The sequence below is a fragment of the Lathyrus oleraceus genome, chromosome 7 (assembly GCF_024323335.1).
Source record: "Lathyrus oleraceus cultivar Zhongwan6 chromosome 7, CAAS_Psat_ZW6_1.0, whole genome shotgun sequence".
NCBI classification, from domain to species: domain Eukaryota; kingdom Viridiplantae; phylum Streptophyta; class Magnoliopsida; order Fabales; family Fabaceae; genus Lathyrus; species Lathyrus oleraceus.
In genome coordinates, this window is record NC_066585.1 from 216,718,393 (window position 1) to 216,732,984 (window position 14,592).

At 35.3% G+C, this 14,592-nt stretch overlaps 1 long non-coding RNA gene across 1 annotated transcript; it reads right to left on the bottom strand.

Moving 5' to 3' along the window:
- Nucleotides 1-11,808: 11,808 nt before the first annotated feature.
- Nucleotides 11,809-14,045, bottom strand: LOC127106605 (uncharacterized). The gene is made up of 2 exons (XR_007795427.1): nt 13,414-14,045; nt 11,809-12,125 (listed from the first exon to the last, which is right to left on the bottom strand). It is a non-coding gene; the product is annotated as an uncharacterized LOC127106605 (long non-coding RNA).
- Between the last annotated feature and the right edge of the window lie 547 nt (nt 14,046-14,592).

A 14,592-nucleotide genomic window follows, 5' to 3' on the forward strand; every position in this document is an offset into this window, starting at 1 on the left:
TTTCTGAAGGATTATGATTTTGGCTTGAGTAGGAAGTCATTGCATATGTCAATGCTGATGGTGCAAGAATTAGACTTGATTGAGTAGTTATGAGATTTGAGTTTGGTATGTGAAGAAACTCCTAATAAGGTGAGACTGGATATGTTGAAGATAACTAGTGGTATTCTCAAAGAGATCAGAGAAGGTTAGAAAATTGATTTGGAATTGGTTGACCGTCTTGTATTAATCTATCAAGGCAAATGAGGCGACTTCAGATCAACGAGAATATATGGTGTGATGAGGTTCAAAGACAAGGTTTATGTACCTGATATGTAAGAACTTAAGAAGAGTATTCTTGAAGAAGGACATAAAATTCGTCTAAGTATTCATTCCGGTGCTACCAATATGTATAAGGACTTGATGAAGTTTTTTTTGGTGACCAGGAATGAAGAAGAATGTAGATGTGTTTATTTATGCTTGTTTGACTTGTCAGAAATTGAAGATTGAACATCAGAAGTTGTCGGGTCTAATGCAACCATTGAGTATTCCTGAGTGGAAATTGAAATTCATTTCCATGGATTTTATGACAATTTTGAGGAAGACAATGAAGGATGTGATTCCATTTAGGTTATTGTTGACAACCTGACTAAATCGGCTCATTTCATACTGATTAAGATCAATTATCCTTTACAGAATTTGGTTGAGTTGTACATTAAGAAGATTGTTAAATGGCATGGTATCCCATCAAGTATTGTGTCAGATAGAGATCTGAGACTTACATCGAAGTTTTGGTAGAGTTTGCAAGAATCCATGGGTACTAAGCTGAAGTTGAATTCTGCTTATCATCCGCAGATAGATGGTCAGACAGAGATGACTATTCAATCTTTGGAGGATTTTCTGAGAGCTTATTTTTTGGGGTAAGGAAGTAATAAGGACATTTATTGTTGTTGGTTGAGTTCACCTATAACAACAGTTTCCATTATAGCATTGGAATGACACCGTTTGAAGCATTGTATGGTAGGAGGTGTAAGACACCTATGTATTGGTATGATTTTGTGAGAGTGACGTGCATGGACCTCATATAGTTTAGCAAACTATTGAGAAGATAAAGATGATCAAAGAGAAGATGAAAGCTTCATAGAGTCGTCAAAAAATCAATCATGACAAGAGGAGGAAAACACTTGAGTTCCAAGAGGGATATAACGTGTTCTTGAGGGTTACTCCAGTAACTGGTGTTGGCCGCGCATTGAAGTCTAAGAAACCTATGGTGCGTTTCATTGGTACATTCAAGATTATTAAGAGAGTAGGAGAAGTGGCCTACCAAGTGGCATTGTCTCCATATCTTTCGAATCTTCATGATGTGTTTCATGTGTCTCAATCAAGGAAGTACTTTCTAAATCTGTCTCATGTGATCCAGAGCTTTTCTCATCAGGTAATTTTCGAGGGCAAAAATTATTTTAAATGGAGGAGTTGTAACACCCTAATTTAATTATTTGCTTATTTTAATTATTTATTTAATTTAATTGAGTGTTTTATTTAAATAATTATTTTTTGAATATGTGACATGATTGATCGGTGATAATATTTATGGTGTTTTGTGTTAATTAATTGGGTTAGTGGGAATTAACTAAATTAATTAATAATTTAATTAGAATTTGATGAGAATTTGTAGAGTTTAACCAATTATGGCAATGGTGAGAATTTAGTGGTGAGAAAAGAAAGGTGGAACTTTAGTTGGATAAAAAGTGAAATTTAGAGGAATTAAAATAAAATGCTATATATTCTAAAATTAGACAAAAACTAGGTTTTATAAACTATTTTCTTCAGTACGTCAAAAGCGAGGGAGAAGGGGAGAAAAACTTGGAAGGAAGAGTGTGAGGCTTAAAAGAATAGATTATTTGAAGGTTGTTTTATTGAATTTTCTGGAATTATAAGGTGGGGGAAATTCTTCATCTATGGGTGCTAAATTCATGAAAAGGTAGAGAGGTTTACCTTAACTTTCAATTGGGACTTCTTTATTCTTGTTAATTTGTGTTGTTTGATGAATAACATGATATAAATTATGTTTCATGCCTTGATTTGAATGCTAATTCATGTATTTTATTTGGTGTGATTGTGGTATATGCTATTTGTTCATAAACATGAGTTTGGAGGTGGAATTTAGGTCTTTAAAACATGATTAAATTTTGAGTTTTTGTAGTTGAACCACTATAATAACATGTCTAATATTATTAGGAATTAACATGCTATTGTGTTATAATCATGTGAGTGATGTTTCTACACTGTTCGCGAGTGTTTAGAGTGAGTTGAGTGGGTTTTCGCAGATTCTGCCATAGCATAATGTATTTTTTCTTCTATTAGCAGGGTGACGGGCGTTATCCATATGACGACCTAGGCGTCATGCACTATACAACCTTGACAGGCGCTAGGATTGCATTCATCTGCTTAGGCTTATCACACATTTGCACATATATGGCTTTCTCTTGAGCTACCTAACAATGAGACCTTAGGCTAGTTTTGTATGACCATGCATCTCTGTTTTTTCATCAATCCTACTCCTTTGATTTGGTTTGATCAAATTCCCATTTGATCAGCTAGACCCTTTCATCTGTTACAGTTTCCCTTAGTCTCTGTCAAGTGACCATAAGTCCCTTGTTCACTTGATGGGACTTGCCTCTATCACATTGAAGCTTCAACCTCCCTACAAGTTCAAGACCCTCAGTGAATTACAACTTTTCTCGGTAGATCTTACTCATCCCCCACAAGCATTTTTGGGAAACTGCTTCAACAACTTGTTAGACATTGACTAGGCTTGCATGCCATGAGCCTTAAGCAATAGAGAATGATGAGAGGGAATATTTCCTACACTTTTCTAGAACATCTTTGAGTACGGGATGAATAACCTAGTTGCTAAGAGTATTTCTCTCTATTCTTAGACTTTAGTGCAATTACAGTCAGCTCACTAACAAGTATGCAACTTACCATGTGGCTTCTTTCATCTCTCTTTTTGGTTTAAACACCATTGTAACTTTCTTTTTTGGGATACGCCTTCTTGGTCATTCCCCATTTCTTGGTAATGACACCACTTTCTTTTTGGGATACACCTTCACGGTCATTCCCCATTTCTTGGTTATGACATCACTCTCTTTGGGATACACCTTAATGGTCATTCCCCATTTCTTGGTTATGACACCACTTTCTTTTTTGGATACACCTTTATGGTTAACCCTCATTCCTTGGTTTTAACACCATAATTCAGGAACACACCTCTTTGTTTAACCCCCTATCCTTTCCTAGTTTAAACATCATTCCTTACCATGTGAGACCCATTGCTTTGGTAAGACCCTTGTCATGTGAGTCTCAGGCTTTGACAAGTTCTTGCGTTTCTCCTCACCATGTTTGACCCAGTACTTTGGTAAGACCCTTGTCATGTGAGTCTCAGGCTTTGATAAGTTCATGCTTTTCTTTCTTATCATGTTAGACCCAGTGCTTTGGTAAGACCGTTGTCATGTGAGTCTCAGGCTTTGACAAGTTCCCGTTTTTCTTCCTTACCATGTTAGACCCAGTGCTTTGGTAAGACCCTTGTCATCTGAGTCTCAGGCTTTGATAAGTTCCTGCTTTTCTTCTTACCATGTTAGACCCGGTACTTTGGTAAGACCCTTATCATGTGAGTCTCAGACTTTGACAAGTTCCTTCTTTCCTTACTTACCATATCAGTCCTCGTGCTTTGGTAAGCCCTTTTCTTTCTAGTTTAAACACCACCCTGAATCATCTTCTTTCTTAGTCTTTGTCCTCCGAACTATGGAGCTCTGACTTCCTTATTGCATTATGAGGATACGTAGGCACGAGGATGCGAATCTTTGGCGAGCACCTTTCTCCATCCTTCTTTCCTCTTCCACCTTTTGTTTCTCTAGTTCCACGAACTACGAGGCTCTGACTTTCTCATTGAACCATGAGAATACGTAGGCATAAGGGCCACAATCCTACTCAAGCACTTTTTTCCTAACCCCTTTCTTTTTTACAGGTACTTAAAGATAACAACGCCCATCCAAGCAAGAGAATTCAAAATGGTTCTTATGGAGTACCATGTATGTGAGGGGTTCTAATACCTTCCCCTTGGATAACCGACTTTCTTACCCGTTTCTCTGTTTCCCTTAGGTTTTATCAATATTTTCCCTTGTCTCTTTTTGGGATAAACAAAGTTCAGTGGCGACTTTGTTCTACCTTCGATTGTGCTATGTGTTCGATGGGTATATTTCAATTAGCTTTAGTGGTAGTCAAGCTACTTTACCTAGATCATACAAAAAGTGTATAACATAAAGTCTATGCAACTAGGACCTAGACATTCTTTCATGAGAAAATTTACTAAAGATGTAATCATTTCATTCACATATCATCGATGAACACAACCAAAAACTCATGTAGATACGAATGGAGTATTAGATACATGTACTCCATGAATACTCTAGGAGAGTTAGATACACCAAATAACATCACAAAATACTCGTAATGACCATACCTGGTTCAGAATGCAGTCTTCGGAATATCTTCTAGTTTCACTTGAATATGGTGATATCCTGACCTTAAGTTAATCTTGCTGAAAACACAAGCGCCAACTAACTAATCCAATAGATCATCGACTCTCTGAAGTGGATACTTGCTCTTGATTTTCACTTTATTCAACTGTTAATAATCAACACACGACCTCGTACTATCATCCTTTTTCTTAACTAATAGCATTGGAGCTCCCCACAGTGAAACACTCGGTCGAACAAACTTCTCCTCAGGCAGCTCTTCCAATTGTTTCTTCAAATCACTCATCCCTGAAGCAGGCATTTTATAAGGAGCCGTCAATACAGGACTAGTACCAGGTACTAAGTCTATAGCAAAATCCACCTTGCGCTCTGGCGTAAAATCACTAATATGGTCAGGGAACACTTCGGGAAAATTACATACAACTGGAGGCCATCTTATCTTAGCTTTATTGTCGATCCCCAAAGCAGTAAACATAGAGAACACTTGTGCCTCTTCTTTCAAGAATTCTTCCACTTGCTTAGGAGATTCAAACATCGACTCCCCATCCCCTTCCATCTCTGGAAATAACATAGTCTTGGAAAAATAGTTGATATGAACACGGTTGAACTCCAACCAGTTCATCCCAAGGATAACATCAAGCTGACTTAATTATAAACATACTAAGTCCATCGGAAAACTCTTACTATAAATAGTTAGTGGACATTTCAAACACACCAATGAAGTAGTTAATGAACCATTGGTTGGGTTATCAATAACCTTACTTCCAACCATAGAAGATATCTTTAAATCCAGTCACTTAGCACAATCCAGTGAAATAAAAGAATGTGTTGTACCTGTGTAAATAATAGCAATCCGAGGGATATCATTGATAAAACACATACCTCGAATCAACCTGTCAGCACTAGTAGTCTTTGTCCCTAATAATACAAAACCATTTCCTCCAGACTGGTCCTTCTTCGGCTTCTGGGAATTAGTATTGATATGGCCTTTGATGACTTCTCGATAAGTGTACCAATAACGTTGAAGTGCTAAAAAGATCAAATCCACGTGGGTTGCTATTTAACAAGACAATAATTGTTCAATGTTTAAAAAATACTAAATTAGGGGAGTTTCGAGTTTTAACTGCGAAAAGAAAATAAAGTGTTATGTCAATAATACGAAAGCGGTCAGGTTTTGTATAGAATCCCCTATTTCTCTACTATTGATGTTCGATGTATTGCATAAATGATATCGTTGCTAGAATTCCACGACGAATTAACAAAACCCCTATACCCAATCCCTTGGTGTATAACTCACTAATCTATACTCTGAGCTTTCTATCCCTAGCATGCCACCTTAAGTAAGATTAGGCAATGCAATAAAACGTTCATTCCTAAGCCACTACTCGAGGTCTCCTATCCCTATTCAATCGGCATAAGCACAACAATTTCCCTTGATCCAACACATAGAATAATGGCTAGTACTCCTTATGTGTCCAAATTCATATTAAAATAGTATCTCACATAAAAAGCATTAAGGATAAGGTACAATTGAATAGAATTATAACTCAAATTATTCATGCAATAGCAAATCAAACATATGTCCCAAAAGTATTAAAATAGGTTCATCCAACAAAACCTAACCTAAAGAGAGTTAGTTACTCATAATTCAAATCACAATACCAAATACAAATAAGAGATTTGCATAAGAGGTCCCTTGAAGAACTGGCCCCCAATGGCTTCAAATGCTCTCTAAATATGCCTTCTGGTGTTGTAAATCGTCACTTGCAGTCTAAAATTGCAGAACTCTTGAAAAAGTACCAGACTTCCCCTTTTAAAGCAGTCAGGATGGATCAGAAACGCGTTAGAAAAAGCCCAGAAATGTACCATCGTACGCGTGTTATAACTTGCATTGCACGGTGCCGATTTTTCTTTTCTATCACGCACGCGATGATGCACGTGATTATTCCAGTAGCTGCACGTATTTGCTCCATTTTCGACCTGATTTTCCTAAGTCCTTATTTCTTCATACTTAGTAATTTTTTCATATTTCTTTGGCCTTTATTCCTCATATTTTTTCCCCTATAACTTGTTTTGATCCATTTCTTCGACCGAAAACATGCAATGACAGAGTATCATCACAACCCCAAACTTAATACGTTTTTTGTCCTCAAATAACTCACCTGCAACTGCACATTTCAAACAGAAAAAAAAATGAATTGCAATAATAACGAATTAACATCACCAATTATGTTACCTGATCATCATTCAATTTCCCGGCTTCTATCAAGCAAATTTGGAAAAGTTCTTCCAACATAACAAGTACTCAATCTGTCTCTCAGCTTACTAATTGTTTACTTGAATTGATAGGATAATCACACAATCAACGTACAAAAGTATTTTACCATAAGTTTGTAAAATTTCTAATAAAATCAATCAAAGTCATCTAAACACACACTTTTGGCGGTCTTTCAAGGTTGTAATGGGGCTTATGTTAGGGTAGGATAATTTGCGATAATAAGCTTAAACCTTTGGAGTTAGGTGTCTAGTTTTCCTTATTTTATCATATTCCTTTTAATATCAACTCTTGCTTAATTACTTTGGTAGTAGATATTAACATTTTATAGTCCTAAACAGAGCTTTTCTCTTCTTCTTCTTTTTTTGAAGAATTTGCTTTGACTTCTTGATTTTTCTCATTTTTACTTTTAAATTCTTGACCAAAATCTCTAGTACATCCATCCCAAACTTAAACTTTGCTCACTTCCAAGAGAAACCCCAAACTTATTTTTTTGCATATGACCAAGGAACTAAATTTTCTACCTAACTCCAAAGAGATGGTGGAAAGTTTTAATCTTTCAAGTCAATTGGCTCATTATTGTGGCTATGTCACTAAAAGAAATGGATTAGACTCAAAGTGATTAGCAAATGATATAAACATGATATACAAATTAGTTTCAAAAGACTCAGAGTTCACCACAAACAAGTGCCTTAGTGTGTAATTATCAAACCAATAGATTAAATCAGAAATAATGCAAATTCTAGAAAATAGCAATTATGCGGATACTCTCATAAGAAGGAAAAGTAAATAATGGAATATTTGGCTCAAACCTTGCTAGTTGAGGTATCTGGAGATTGAGTACAAAGTAGTTGGTTGTTCCTTTCTTCCTCAACTCTCAATCTACTAGGAACTTTCCAGATGATTACCTTTGTTTTTTATGATGTTTGTGGTTCATCTGTCACTGCTAAAATTGCAATTTTGTAAATTTGAAAGAAACATCAGCAACAAACTTGTTTATTAAAGACAAACATAAATTTATTGGTACAAAGAGGAACCAAGTATTATAGTTGATACTCTAGATTGACTTGAGAGATTGACTTCTTGGACGTTAAAGGGAATCGCATAAATTAATACAAATTCAGAAAAACTCCAAATTAACATGTCGTTGGAGTGGAAAAAGTCTTGCACGTCTTGCATGATGTTATTGAAGTCTTGGTTTTATTTGGTCCATTTTGCCCACATCTGGTTGATGATGATGCTCGAGAGGAGCGGTTTCGCTTTGGACCCATTTCCTAAAACAATAACAACAACATTAGAAAGTGCAAAGAGGTTTAAAAAAATAGGATTAAAGAGAGTTTTTAGTCTCTCTTTCTTCTTTCAATCCCTTTCTCAAGTTTTTGTCCTACTGCTCCTAAATGTGACATGCTACAGAACAAAAACAATTAACTAAAATAACTGAAATTTAAATTTTGCAAATGAAATAAAAACTTATCTACTGGGTTACCTCCCATTAAGCGCTTCTTTAAGTTCATAAGCTTGACCTTTCAATTTTTGTGTTTGGACGGCATATATGCCACGAAAAACACATCATCCTTCTTCTTCCTTTTGTTTGGTAGGAATTCCATCACTTTCAGGAATTTAAGATTTTTCTTCCATATTCTCTTTAGTTTGATAGTATCGAACAAGGCATAAATCTCGTCCAATACTTTATCTATTTTTCCTCTTTTATTAGCCTTGATGTTAGGTGTAGGACTATTCTTTTGTTGAATATTTTGTAGTTGGATATCTAAGTCTGAACGAATTATTGAACTTGGAGCTTCCTCCAAAATGATATAATCTTCATCTTGCATTCTTTCTCTTGTCCCACATATCTTTTTCACCTTCATTTCTTCTGTTTTTTCTTTTATCTCTTTATCAGGTGTTGTGCATTTTCCTTCTTGTTTATCTTTTTCAACTCCTCTTTCATCGACTACCTCACATTCTTGTTTGACTTCTATTTCAATCTCCGCATCTCTAGGACTATCTAACATATTTTTATAGAACTCTCCACTAGATATCAGTTTTAATGTTAATTGCCTAGATATTTGACCAAGTTGTGTCTCTAAATTCTCGAAGGATGTTTCCATGTTACTTCGCACGGTTTCTTGATGCATGTTGATTTCCTCGAAATTGAGTTGAGTCATCTTTATAAACTGAGTCAAGGTTTCTTCAAGATGAGATGATGAATCCTCTTCCCATAAATGATCAGTGTAAGGCTCTGACTCTGAATAATTTCTCGCATTTTGTTGAATTTGAGTTTTTTGCTGCAAGTTCCTTTGAATAAGCTTCAAAATTTGCCAAGGTAGTATAGATGTCATCTTGCATGACTGTCTTGACCTTGCATACAAAAAGAAAAATACCTTAGTAACATTGCACTAGATTAAAAAAAATTTAAACAAAAGTGAAACTAAAAAGAGAAAGAATAAAGAAAGAAAATGTAAGAAGAGACAAAAATAATTAATTACAAAAAAAAATATTTACAATTGAAAAAAAAAATTAATGTTGCACAAGCGTCGCCTTGTTGAAATTATCAACAATCCCCGACAACTGCACCAAAAACTTGATGACTTCTCGGCAAGTGTACCAATAATGTCGAAGTAATAAGAAGATCGAATCCACAAGGATTGCTATTTAACAAGACAATGATTAAGCAATGTTTAGAAACTACTAAATGGGGGGTGTCGAGTTTTAATTGCAAAGTATTTTGTCAATAATACGAAAGCAATCAGGTTTTTTATATAATCCCCCATTTCTCTACAGTTGATGTTCAATGTATTACGTAAATGATATTGTTGCTATAAATCCATGGCGAATTAACAAAAACGATATACCCAATCCCTTGGTGTATAGCTCACTAATCTATACTCGGAGCTTTCTGTCCCTAGTCCACCAGCGTAAGTAAGATTAGACAATGCAATATAATGTTAATTCCTAAGCCAATACTCGAGATCTCCTATCCCTATTCAACCGACTTAAGCACAACAATTTCCCTAGATTCAACATATTGACTAATGGTCAGTATTCCCTATGTGTCTAAATTCAGATTAAAAGAGTATCTCACATAAAAAGCATTAAGAACAAGGTGTAATTAAATAGAATTATAACTCAAATTATTCATGTAATAACAAATCAAACATATGTCCAAACAGTATTAAAAAAGGTTCATCCAACAAAGCCTAACCTATAGAGAATTAACTACTCATAATTCAAATTACAATACCAAATATAGATAAGATGTTTGCATAAGATATCCTTTGAAGAACAAGCCTCCAATGGCTTCAAATGCGCTCCAAATATTCCTTTTGGTGTTGTAAATCGTCAATTGCAGTGTAAAATCACATAACTCTTAAAAAAGTATCAAACTTCCCCTTTTAAAGCAGTCAGAATGGATCAAAAATGCGTAAGAAAAAGTGTAAGAAATGTACCATCGCGCGTTATAATTTGCATCACGTGCACTGCTGACTTTACTTTTCTATCACGACCGTGATGCTACGTGTGATTATTCCAGTAGTTGCACGTATTTACTTCTTTTCCACCTAATTTTCACTAAGTCCTTATTTCTTCATACTTAGTCATTTTTGCACCTTTCTTTAGCCTTTATTCCTTATTTTTCCTCATCTTTAACTTGTTTTGATCTGTTTCTTCGATCAAAAACATGCAATGACAGAGTGTTATCAACCTTGCTCCGCACAATTGTAGCAAGTCACAACATTACTCTTACAATCAACAATGAGGTGCCCCGTCTTCCCACACTTGTAACACATCTTTTCTGCATTAGAGCACTCATTCGCATGATGACTTATCACACCACACCTATAATGTTGGACCAAAGCAGGAGCTCTTCCCCCACTTAGCTTCTTCTCAAATGTAGCTTTCTGTTTACCCTTGTCAGTAGTAGTCACATACGACTTTCCTCGGAACTGTCATTTACCTTTCTTTTCACTAATACTCTTGTAGTGAGCATATCGGGCTCTATTGTCTTCATTATAGGTTCTATACTTATTCAACAGTACAGAAAAATGACAGATCTCCTGGTAACCAACAGCCTGTTTGATCGTGGGACGTAGCCCGCACTCTAACTTGATGCATTTCGAACCTTCAGCGGCAACACTATTATAATGTGGATAGAATCTCACTAGCCCTTCAAACTTTACAGCATACTCTGTAACTGTCAAATTTCCCCACTTCAACTCAAGGAGTTCAATCTCCTTCTTACTACGCACATCCTCAGGAAAGTACTTCTCCAGAAACTGTGCTCTGAATACAGCCCAAGTAACCTCAGTACCAGTAACCTCTGGTCTCTACGTGCACTATCCCACTAATCCTTAGCTTCCTCAGACAACATGTGAGTACCAAACAATACTTTATGCTCCTCAATACTTGCCATTACTCGAAAAATCTTTTCAATCTCTTTCAACCATACATGACCACCCTCTAGGTCATACCTACCCTTGACGTCGGTGGATTATTGTCATACCCCAAAATTTTCCCTCCCCTTTTGATTTTCATCTGGCTCATGATCTTTAATTCATCTGTATAATAATGCCAAAATTGATTCATATCATCCATTTACATTGACATTCTCAAAAGACAAGTATCATGGATTCAAAGAAACTAAGGTTTACCCAAGAATCAAGTCTAAGGATTTAAGTATCTTTGGTGGTGCATTCGAGTTGGAGAGCCTATCTTATGAACCAAGACATAAAACCCTAATTTGCTGACCTTTTGGCATTTGTGGGTCATGGGTGTTGCATTTGTGGTTTTTGGGATTTGATCAAGACTTTCAAGGGTTTGTGACCATTTGTGGAGGTTTGTAGTGGTTTTCAGTGTTCATATATTTTGTCCTCTAAGGGTTTAGGATTGGATTTAATTCAAGGTATTGATACTCAAAGTTCATTCAAGAAGGATCTTGCTAGTTCATATTCAAAGTTGATTCAAAGGGCAAGATTCAAGTTGTCTGCATAAGTTTAATTCATAGGTCATAATTTGGAGGAAGAATTCATTAAAAGTCAAAATACATAAGTTCATTTTTCATTACAAAGTCATCCATCATCCATTTACAAATCATTACATCATTCCACAAATTCTAAACCTACACAAAAAATAATGCAACTTGGACATACAGTTGACTTTGGTCAATTGTTGACTTTTTGGTCAACCAATTGACCAAAATCAACTCTACTAGCCTTAATTCTAGTTACAACTTTCTCCTCAAGTCACCCATAGTCAGGTTCTTCATTGTTCTTCATGGTTTTTGTTTCTTTTCATCAAAGGTTCAATCCTTGATTAAACCCTCAATCCATACCTACTCGTGCCTACAAGAACAAAATCAAAGCATCATTAGCATTCACCAAGTTTTAATCAAATACCAAACCAAACAATCACACTAAAGCTATAACATTCCATTAATTTCATATCATTTCTAATTCAAACATATTCACCAATTCTAATAAGCATCCCATTAAACAATACCTCAAATAGTACACTAACAATCATTCAAGGCTTAGCCTTTATCGTGTTCAAATAATTGCATTGATTTTAATACTAACATCACACTAACTAAATAGGGTTTAACTAACAATTCATCTTTCCTATTTTAAGAAGTCCTCCTAAAATAACTATGTCTTCACTAACAATCATTCAAATTTCACCATAGCATCAAGTTCCATCCAATTTAGCCAAACTTTTGCAACTAACTTTTACTAAGTTGTAAATCTACTAACCAAGTTCATGTTCTCATAATGTTCTTAAAACCTATTTGTGATAGATCATAATTTCAATTTTTACTAACAGAGTTTTAACACACTTCATGAACACATAACAACTTTTGACATCAAATTAGATTAACCAAGTTTTATAATTTTTAACAAACTAGCTTTGAATATTCTAATAGTAATTAACTGATTTAACCAAGTTCAACATACTTTAACAAACCTTCATAACATTTACTGACATAATAAATTCACAACAAAATTTTAACATATTAACATTTTCTTCCCTTTGAACACAAAGGAATTTCAATTACAACTCACAAAAACCGAGTTCACCAACACAAACTAACTGAACTACTCACATTTACTAACCAATTTAATAGAGCTAACATTAAACTAACAAAATTTTCAACACAAGTTAACATCTAACTAACTCATTCTATAAAATCTAATAGACTAACCCTAAACAGATCCATTCCTAACTAACTAGCAGAGTTAACAGATTACAAAACTAAACTAACTCTAACTGAATTGTTAACAGTTTGATAACTTGCAACCAATTTTCACTTGGGAGATCTTACAGATTTGAACTCTGTTAAATTTCAAATCTCTATAAAACCATCACTCCCCAATCATTTGCAGGGATCACCAATCATTAGCATAAAACCTCATAATCCTCACCTCAGAATTGAATCTCTCTCACTGCAAACTCATTCTCAATCTCACTGCACCATCTGAATCTCCTAATCACTCACCTCTCAACTCTCATCAATCTCAAACAAGAACACAATAACAAGAACAACGCAGGGTCATGTGAATTCTCCTACCGGTTATACATAGAAGAAGGAGTATAAAAAGATAGAAATGTGGAGTTTGGAGTTCGAGTTCTTACCTCATTCGAAGCATCTCTGGTTTTTTTATTATCTTCTCCTTCAAGTCTTGCAATCTTGATCGAAGCAACTCACCGCTTCGAAGTTTGGTTCATCCCCTTCAAACTTTCTTGTTTTGTCCAATTCTCGTTACTAGAGGATATCATTAGCATAAAGGATATATAACCCTAAGTTTTAAGTTCCATATTAGGTATCACTTGCATTTATTTTGGATTTGAAGATTTAGGGTTCGTACATTTTGGTCTTTGATTTGAGTTCTGTGGATAGAATTAGAGAAAGGAAACTATGGATTGGGAGATAGGAGGTAGAGACGATGGTTTTCATGGCAGGTTGGGGTCATTTCAGACTCCGCCGCCGCCGGAGGATATTTTCGGTGCGGCGGAGGAATAATCGGATTTCGCTTTAGGGAGAGAGAGGTTTAAGAAAGAAAGAGCTTGTGTGACTCCACGGTGAAGACTTCCCATCTCTTTTGGAATACAACGTGGGCCTCTTGGGCTTGTTGGCCCATGGATGTTACCCTTGCACCCTACATTTCAGCTCATAAACCTCCTTGACTGGGTACAACTAGCCACCTTTGGGCCTCCTCTTGAGCCCAACATCAAATCAGTTGCTATACATCACACCTCCCTTTCAGCGCTACACCTTATTCCCTTTGATTTTTATTTTCTTTAATTGTTTTATTTCCAATTTTCATTTCTTTTTTAATGCATTTTTTAATATGAAAAATACTTAGAAAATGAATGTGATTTTATGTTCTAGTTGTGTTTTTCATTTAATTTGTACTTTTGGAAATAATCAAAATAATGTTTTGTTTAGACATTAACCACTAACTTTTTAGGGTTGATCTTTCTAATTAGATTATAACTAATAACATGCTATGTTCCCCCTAGATTTTAGGCTAACTTTATACTTATTGCATTGATTCCCTGAAAACTTAGATCAATGAGTCCTTATGCTTGATTTTCAACTGATTTCATCCTAATTGATTAAGCTGATCAAACTTCTCTTTAATCAACTAAATCCTTTGACATGTTCTTATTTTATCTGTCTAAGTCAAGTGATCAAAAGTCTCTTGATCACTTGATAAAACTAATTCCCTATACTGGAGCTGCTTTAGATCTCTCAAGATTTTGCATAAAAGTCAATATAAGTCAGACAAGACATTGCATACGGCATAACAA